This window comes from Charadrius vociferus, unplaced genomic scaffold, assembly GCF_000708025.1.
Source record: "Charadrius vociferus isolate BGI_N301 unplaced genomic scaffold, ASM70802v2 scaffold340, whole genome shotgun sequence".
NCBI classification, from domain to species: Eukaryota; Metazoa; Chordata; class Aves; order Charadriiformes; family Charadriidae; genus Charadrius; species Charadrius vociferus.
Window position 1 is genome coordinate 1,109,361 of NW_009646631.1, and position 9,025 is coordinate 1,118,385.

Sequence of the window (9,025 nt, forward strand, 5' to 3'; positions counted from 1 at the left end):
AGCAAGTCCCTGAAGTTGCACTCATCGCTGGTATTCATGGCATCTCAGACTTCCCTTTCTTCCCATTTTTGTTTCCCTGGCTATGCGCTCCTCTTACCTGAGGACTGAAATGCCTTAATTTAGCTTTGCTTTTGTATTTGATAGTGGATATCTGTATATCTTTGACTTAAATCCTGTGAAACTACAGGAATTGGAGTGGTCTAAAGCAATTTCAATGGTCCTTTAAACATGCATAAACCTTTAAGATTATTTTCTTTAGTGATGTCAGAACTTCAGTTAAAAAAAAAAACCAAAACAACAAAACACAACTTACTGATAGGATCTGAACGAATTATATTGCGTTCCTAAAATCTCTTTTGAATTATGTCCAACGTGTATGTGTGTATGTATATAGAGAAAGAGATCTCATACAACACAGTATGGAAGCATCTTGACTCCAAAGTGGTTATATTTCTGTTCTGGCTGTCATCTTTCTGCTGGCCTACAATGTTTTGCTGTCTCTTTAGACAGCATATTTACACACCTGCCCTTTTAATTCTTAGCATCTTCTCAAAACAGTCTGTTCCTTTTGTGGCAGTGCAGGTATAGCCGGGTATCTGCATTGTCCAAAGCAAGAGAAGGGAAAAAATAAAGGAGGGTAGAGGGGGCAACTTTGTAGCTCTTCCAGCTCACAAAGCAGTTCCGAGTTGAGTAGGGCCCAAGAACTGGTAGTTCTTTCTGCTTGACTGCTGTAACCCCGCGTCCAGCACTATTGGAACTCCTCTTGCTTCACCCACATAGAGGCCTCCAAGGACACAACCTTAGATGATAAACACAAGGAGACTAGCACAGAACCATGGCTTATTAACCTCCAAAGCAGAGAGAATGATAGACACAAAAGCACTTATTGAAAGCAAGTGTTACATTGCTTTTCTTACAAGATATATATTATTCAGTGTTGCAGTTACCTTCTTCCCATGTGAATTTTTAAGCCAGGTGCTGTTTTGTGTTACCGGGAAACAAGTCTATCTTAGTGGTGACCCTTGATAGCTCCTGGGTTCTTTGTACCCCAAGGGACATCTATCTGACAAACAGCAGCTGCTCAAACTTGCTATTGAAATCCCAGATTACGTGTATTTCAGTGAGCGGTCATCCTGGTTGTTGTTCTGCACACTTCAGAAAGTTGCTCTACTCTGCTGATGGTCAGCATAGTGCTGAGAAATAGGAAGTATCTTCTCGGTGTTCTCATTTGCTTTTAGGATAAAGTCTTTATCTACGTCTTGCTTGCTCTCCTCAAAGCAATGCTATCAAAATGAAGGACAGCTTGGCTGTATGTTAATGGAGTTTCCAATTAGCCTCAGCTTCCTGATCCAAGGATCTTAGACAAAGTAAGAGCAGCATTCAATGAATTTTGACAGAAAGATCTTTCTCAAGCCAGAAAGAGCCTGTGGCAGTGTCTTGAACTCTTTAGTCTACTTGACACTGAACTGTAGTAAAAAAGCTGATTTTTCTTTTTGTCAGTGCTGAACCAATGACCCAGTAGAGCAGTGAAGGAGACGCTGCAGCTCTTCTGTTCTATAGAAATAAAACTTAGGCCATAGCCACTTCACAGTCTTAAAAAACCATTCTCCTTTCTCTCCACCCCCCACCTCCCCCCAGTGAATAGGGAGTCTTACATTCACATTCCCGCAGACTTGAGTTTGATGGGGTTTTCAAGAAGTCTTTTAAAACTCTTGATTAATAAAAGCAATTGTTTGGAGTTTTTAATGGGTATCAGTGGTGACTAAAAAGCTCCAAAGAAGATAAAGACTTGTGTGGGTTGTCTGATTTAAAATACCTTTGCTCAACAGTTTAAGTATGTGACTTGCTGGCAGTCCATCTTACAGATCCCTTCTGTTCTTACTAGAAGTACTACATTTAGGAATGCAGTTGATTTAAAATTAATAGCTATCCATACTTAACACACAGCTTTTAACTACAGGGCAAAACCAATCAGTAGCAGTTAAACTAGAAGAAACTCTGATAAATATAAACGGAATGGTACATGGATGGGTAGAGTCTGCCAAAGATGATGGGTGAATCTTCAGGGTACAGTTTCATCCTTCACTTAACGTGGTCTATGTGTGTGGTGTTGCTGAAAGGGCCACTCTCTGCTGCTTATTCCTGCCTCCGTCTTTGCTTTTTGCATCAGATCACAAGTTTATCCCATTAAAACAGTTTCATTTTGCTAGGGTGTTTTTTCAGCTGAATCAGCAGGTTTGTCTTGGCTTACTGCAGCAACTTGGTCAACAGAGCCAGTACAAGGAAGGTGCTGGGGAAGACGTATGGTGTATCCTAGAAGTAATAATCAACTGTTGGACTGCCTGACCGTACGTCTGTGGTATATTTCTGTACTTAACAGAAGCTTGGAGGGAACAATCTGTTCACATACATCTGAACTGTGGCATTTCTGCATGACCAGTTTGAGAGGGCAGAGATCAGTGCAGTAGTTACCAGCGAGCTGTCTGGCCTTCCCGTCTGCTGTGAGTCACCACCTGCGAGTGAGGCAGCAGAAGGGAAGAAATGCCCTTGTGGAGCAGTGGACGAGGCCAAGCCTGTAGTGAGTTGTCAGTTTTTGCTCTGGACTTTGTGAGGTGTGCTTGAATACATTCTGATTTGCCAGCAATGCACGTGGGTAGTAGCTAACAATGGTGAGTGACGACAGCTCTCTGACTCGCCTTGTTTCACAAAATCCTGAAGTGTGTGGATGTCAAGGTTCTGGTTTCACATTACTTTTTAGTTATACTGATGTTATTCCTACGTGAACACTTTGAAATTTTTGCTAAAGCCAGGCTTTTATCACCTTATCTTAAATCCACTGGCACTCGTTTCATGGATGTGTATTTGCAGAAATTGGTCTGTGCAAATGACAATGTTCAAAACTAGATCATTGTCCACTGAGTAGAGTGGAAGAGCAACATGGATGGAGATCTCTCAGAGCTAGTGACCAAGCTCAGATATAAAATTCCAGGAGTTGTAATAATTCACCAAAAACATGTTGTCTGACCTCTTCAGAAGGCCTCTTTCTCTCATTTCATGAGGGAGGAGCAGAAGCTATTGTAATTAGTTATGCTAATTGTTGTAACTCATTTAGTGAAGCCGTCACTCTGACATGTTTTTTCCTAAGCAGTGTGAATCGATCCTGTCTGCAGTGTACAAACTCTGATAGCTTATTTCCTTTGTGTCTCTCTGTACGTCACCAGTAAAGAATTGATGTGCATTTTCAGCCTTGCAGAAGGAAAGACTTACCTGACAGTCTTCTGTGTCCTGTGAGAGAGATGCAGAACCTTTCCTTGTTTCGCCTGTTGTGAGGCTTTGCATGTTAGTGTGGACAAAGTCTTTGTGAGTTGGGTGGTGATTTCCAAGACGATTAATTATGAGCACGTCTGGGTAGTACAGCCCATATAATGGATCCCCTAGAGAGATTTGTGTTTCTGTTAGCATGTGTACACTAGGTGAAGGACCAAAATATACAAAACTTTTACTTTTGGCGGGAGTAGGGCAATACAATACATCAAGGCTAGCTTGATGGCTGTAGGTTTAGTTGCCTTCCTGATATTTTGGCCTGACCCTAAGAAAAGCATTGAGTCTGTTGGTTTTCCTATTTAAAACAAAAACAAAACAAAACAAAAAAACCCACAACACAAAAATAAACCCTAATTCCTTATACTTTGCTGTTTGGAGTTCTAGAAATTCATTGGTGCTATGAAAGTACAAAACACTATGCTGTTGTTTGTGAAGGGATATTTTTTTATTTTTGTATAGGAAAAAGGAGATCCCAACCCATGATTATTAAGTGTGTTGCAATACCTACTGTAGTACAACTTGGCAAGATAACAAAACCAGTGCAGAACTTGCATGGCAATAATGCTTTGGAGACAAACTATTTTAAAATGCCATGCTGATGAATCAGTCTCTTTCTGCCTCTTGCGTTTTGTTTGGTTGGGTTTTTTTTCCTCAACAAAAACCAGTGGCGCAGACCAGGTGCTCACATCCAAGTCTGTCCTTAATGATACGAGTGTGCTAAATGGCAGATGGGAATGTTGATGATTCACTGGTTATATTTATGTATATATGTAAACACTACCTCACCAGAAAACAGCTTACCAAGAGGGATATTGTAACTTAAAATTTGTTGTCAGTGAAGCCCATTCTGTAGCATAAACATAGTGAGCTCTTGCTGTGACAAGACAGATGGGAGAGCCCTCTGCGATGCCTGCCTAATCACCTGAAATGTGCCTTTCTGCTTCTCTTGGGCTTTGTGCTTTCTGGGCACTGCCCTTCTTGTCATGGCTAATAGCAGCATTTAAGGGCTAATAATCTACTGTCAGGTCGGCCACTGTTTACCTATGATGTGTAATGTATTTTTTCTGATTCATGAGTTCTCACCTATGTCTGGCTACTTCTGTTGGCAGAGATGAGAATGCTCTTTGATATGAAAAGCTGCTGGGTCCTTGACGGCCTCTTCCTGCTGTAAATCTTAAACTGTTTCCAGTGGCTCCAAGGCAGCCCAGGGAGAAGTTGGCATTGGCCACCTCAAATACTCTGCTATGCAATCTGAATAAATTTAAAAAAACGCCACTTTTAATCTCTTGAGCTTTTACTTTCAGCTGCTTCTCTGCAATCGTGATAGCTATAAAACATGTTTTGCATAATTTCATTCCTCATTTTTATTTTTGGTACTTGACTCCAGGAAGTGTGGCTTAAAAAAAAAAATAATTAAAAAAATACCAAGAACCAAATGTTCAGTAAAATCTGTCTTTCTGACAGTATTGTTAGACAATTCAATTTGCTTTGATTTGGCCTTCAAATGCCCAGTTTTGCGGGGCTGTGCCTGGCATATTTGGCTATTCAAGGAGTAAAGGAACAGCAGAATAGGATATTAATAAAAGTTTTACAAGCCAAGTGTATTCCACTCAAACCTGCAGAAGAGGAAGTGCGGGCGGGAGGTGGGGAGCACTTGTGTGAGTGAGACTTGCAAGTTGACAAAAGTTGATTGCAAGTTAGCAATTTAAAAATGTGTCACTGTAATTATTGCCTGTTTTATTTCCTTATCTCCGCCTTTTGGAAGAGAAACTCAACACCCTCTGATTGTGCTCGTAGAAATGATTGCAACTAATAAGGTTACATATTCGGTAAACTAGAGTTTTGAAATATCGAGATCACAGGGAATAAAAACGTAACTTACTTTGTCCTTGACCTTCAAGGACAGACTCTGACCGGTTTTCTAAAGAAGTTATGGAGCCTGGGTTAGTTAGTCATAGCAGTTCAGCTGTTTGAGCACTGATTCATTTGTACCAGTTCTTAGTACTAGTTGTGGTGTTGGTAATGAAAAATTGACGGCTGAAATTATAGAAGGACAGAGATGGAAAGGGCCTGGTCCAGCAAGAAAGCAGCAATCTACAGCTGTGCTGCCTGAGATGTCACTTATTTGCCAGTGATTTGGTTACTCGACAGTCTAGATGGATTCACAAGCCATTCACAGGAATCAGATTTCTAAACAGAATGTAGACAAAAGTTTCCTTCAATGCAGGGTAAATCCTCTTAATACTGTAGTAGGGTTGACACAGGGCACAGGATCTCTGCTGTGGTTCTGTATTGGACTTCTGTTAAAGTGAGGTACATAATTCATGCTCAGCAGAGGCAGTCGAGACCATGACTCATTTGTGCCACTCTAAAATATTAAAACTTCCAGGCCACTTCAATTACAAGCCTGGCAGGACATACAACCTGGTACAGTGAAATATTTACCTGTGTTATCCAGGCAATGGCAAAGAATCCAGTCATTGCAAAGAATGCTACTTGTGATTAAAGATGTCATTTAAATTTTCTTTAATTATTTTGACTATCTAGGAGTAGAAGGAACTACAGTTGAGTGAGCATTCCGCTTACTAAAGTATGTTGGAGATGCATGAAAGCTTTGTACCTGTTCTTTAAGAATGTAAGTCTTTAAAGTATTTGTGCATGTATGAGCAACTGCTACTTTAAAGGGGGGTGGAAGATAGGAGAAACAGGACAAATTTATACTTTTGTAATAGCAAAGATTAAAGATGAATTCTAAAAGAATTTCAAAAGGATCTTGAGGTATTTGAGTTTCTGGGGGAGGGGGGAGATGTTAACAGTGCATTTAATAAATACACTCAAATAGCATATGTTAAGTAATGAAACTACTGATTAAAGACTAATTTAACTGTACTTGGTGATCAAGTCTAATGTAATAGAACTAGTACTTCTAAATTACTCAAACTAGAATCTTGTTCATAAGCATCCTTTTTAATCTAGCTCATGGCAATAGCTGGAATTTATATGCTCCTGTGCTTGTTTGTGTTGTGGGTTTTTTTTAATGGCCAATCCAATAGCATTGTATCACAAATTCAAAACTTGATTTTTTGCATTTATGTAGGTAGCTCTGTTGAACTCTGTTTGCAGACAGCAGATGTACTTAGGAGCGGACTTAGTCTGGAACTGAATGCATGCAAATGGCTCTATATGTGAAACTGTAGACAGGACTGAAAAATCTGAGTATTCCAGCTTGTGTTTCCCTGCATTAATTAAGTCACTGACTAGTACGATCGGATTATATAAAAGTTGCCTTTGATGTATACATAATACCTAGGTTCACATGAACTGTTTTTTAACAGTAATTCATATTGTTTATCTTGCATAATGAAAGGAAATAAATGAACATACGTTTGTGAAGACCTTTGTAGAAACCCTGCAGGATTTTTATAACAGTTCAACTGAAATTCAGTGTGAACCAGATCAGCTGTTACAGGCTTTGCAGGATCCCAGCAACATAGTTCACAGGATGAAGAGTTCTGTGACCAAGGGCACGGAGACCTAGAAAGAAACGCTTATTTAAGTAGAGATTCTACTGAAAAGCAGCGGTAATAGTTGAAAAACACAGGCTTTCAACTGAAATAGCAAATATATAGTTTTTTCTGTGGCACTCAACATTTTCCTATCAGAACAGAATATTAAATACAGAAATATTTTGTAAGGAGATTTCATTCGTCATCTCTTTTTAAAGACAGTGACCAGAGACAGCATGAGGTTTTGGAAGCTGCTGATCTCTGGACTATAGGATTGGAAGACTCAAGTTGCAAGTCAGTGTTTTTATCTTTTTGTTTTGATTATGAAGTCAAGTAGTGGTGTTTTCTAAGGCCTCTGGTGAAGAACGACTGCTTCAGAGTGTGGTGGTTCAAGTAGTGATTTGCAAATCTTACTGACTTCCGGCAATGGTCTAGGCTTCTTCAGAGTGTATTATGTATATTTGAGCAATCATATGTAAACACTTGATTAACTTTTCCTACAATCTGTTGCCCTCATTCTTCAAATTCACAAGTGGATTTCTAGTCAACTGTGTCTTTATCCCGCTGCTACCTTGCACCTCTTCATCCATCTCCTCAGGACATAGTCCATAGCTTCTAACAGGTCATCCTGTACAACGGTGTTTGCACCCAATCCTTCCAAATATACCTAGCGATTCTTTTTTGTCATATCCTTAAGTTTTCTTTGCAAAAGTTGTGATAGTTAGGAATTTATGTTGGAGAAGGAAGAGCAGAGGGAGCTGTGAATGTGTGTGGTGGGGTCACCCTTGCTGCTTTACAGTGAGCAACAGCCTCTGCTTGACCAGGTTGAGTTAGGGCTGCTCACTAGGAAAATTTAATGGCCAGGAGCAAGTGTTAAGGTGGTTGGCAGTACAATGAATAGTAAAGATTCAAGTGCATTTCTTCACCTGGAATGTGAGTCTTTCTGGTATAGATTGGGACGCGCTTAACTTATGCTTGCTTGCAGTCCTGGATTTTGCCTCTGCTGTCTATCAGAGTGGAGCCCAGGGAGTGTTTTTGTGGCCTCATCTAATGACTGCTGTTGGTTTGGGTATTTTTTTGGGGGGGGTGGGGTGGGGTGTTTGGGTTTTGTTTGTTTTTTGGTTTTGTTTTTTAATGTGTACCCTATCCTTAGGGGAGAGATGATCAATATCTAAGGTATGTAACAACTCCTATACTACCTCCACTTGGAGACAGAAGTTACCACAATAAGAGTGTGCGTTGTAGGGAGTGGAATGTGCAATACAATTTGCAATACTCCAAATTACCAGCCTCCTCCCCAGTTTGAGACAGCAGTAACTGATGTGGGACTAGGAGGTGTGAAGCCTCTGCTTCCACTCCTCCCTGCCTTCAGGAAAAGAAACAGTTTATAGCCGGGCATGGTAGATCCTCCTGTAGATTCCCGTGTCCAAGACATTGCTCTAGCTAGGGTTGCTCCCTGCTAGGCTGAGATCACCTAGCTGGTGATCTCAGGCACCGAGATAGTCTGGAATTAAATCACCCCATTATATGTCCTGTTTCTTCACCGCTCAAGCTGTAGAATCCTTACTAACACGCTGAAACAAATCCAATACAATTTGTTCTTCAACTGCTGGATTTTATTTTTGTGTTTATCTTTAGTAGCTTTGCTTTAATAAGGGTCTAACTCCAGTCATCATTAAGTATTAACAACAGAAAAGAGGATGCTGGGCTGGTTTTAGGAGGCAAAAATCCCCTGGAATACACAAGTACAGAGAAAAGAACATCGAATAGTAGGTTAAATACCCAAGCCTACACTCTGTATCTATTTCTCCAGCATGTTACTGGTTTGATCCTTGCTTGCAGTTTGCCAATCAAGACACATTTTATGACAAGATAACTTAGGTTTTTCTATATTCGTGCTCTGACTGGAACTTTCTGCTTCTCTATAAATTTTTGGCCTAAAAGGTTTGAACTAATGTCTTCTCTTTAGACAGATGCTGCCATTTAGAAATGTTATCTAAAAGACATCCAATTAAATCTTGACCTCAATTAAGTCAGTACAAAGTTCTCCCAGCTCAGTGTGATAAGCAGTTATGGTTCTATGATACTGAATTTGCTGTGATGTATCATTTTACCACTCAGCATTAACAGAAGACCCATCTTGTTTTGATATTTTTTTCAGAACCTCAACAAATTAGCCTGTTACGTCTTCTCCC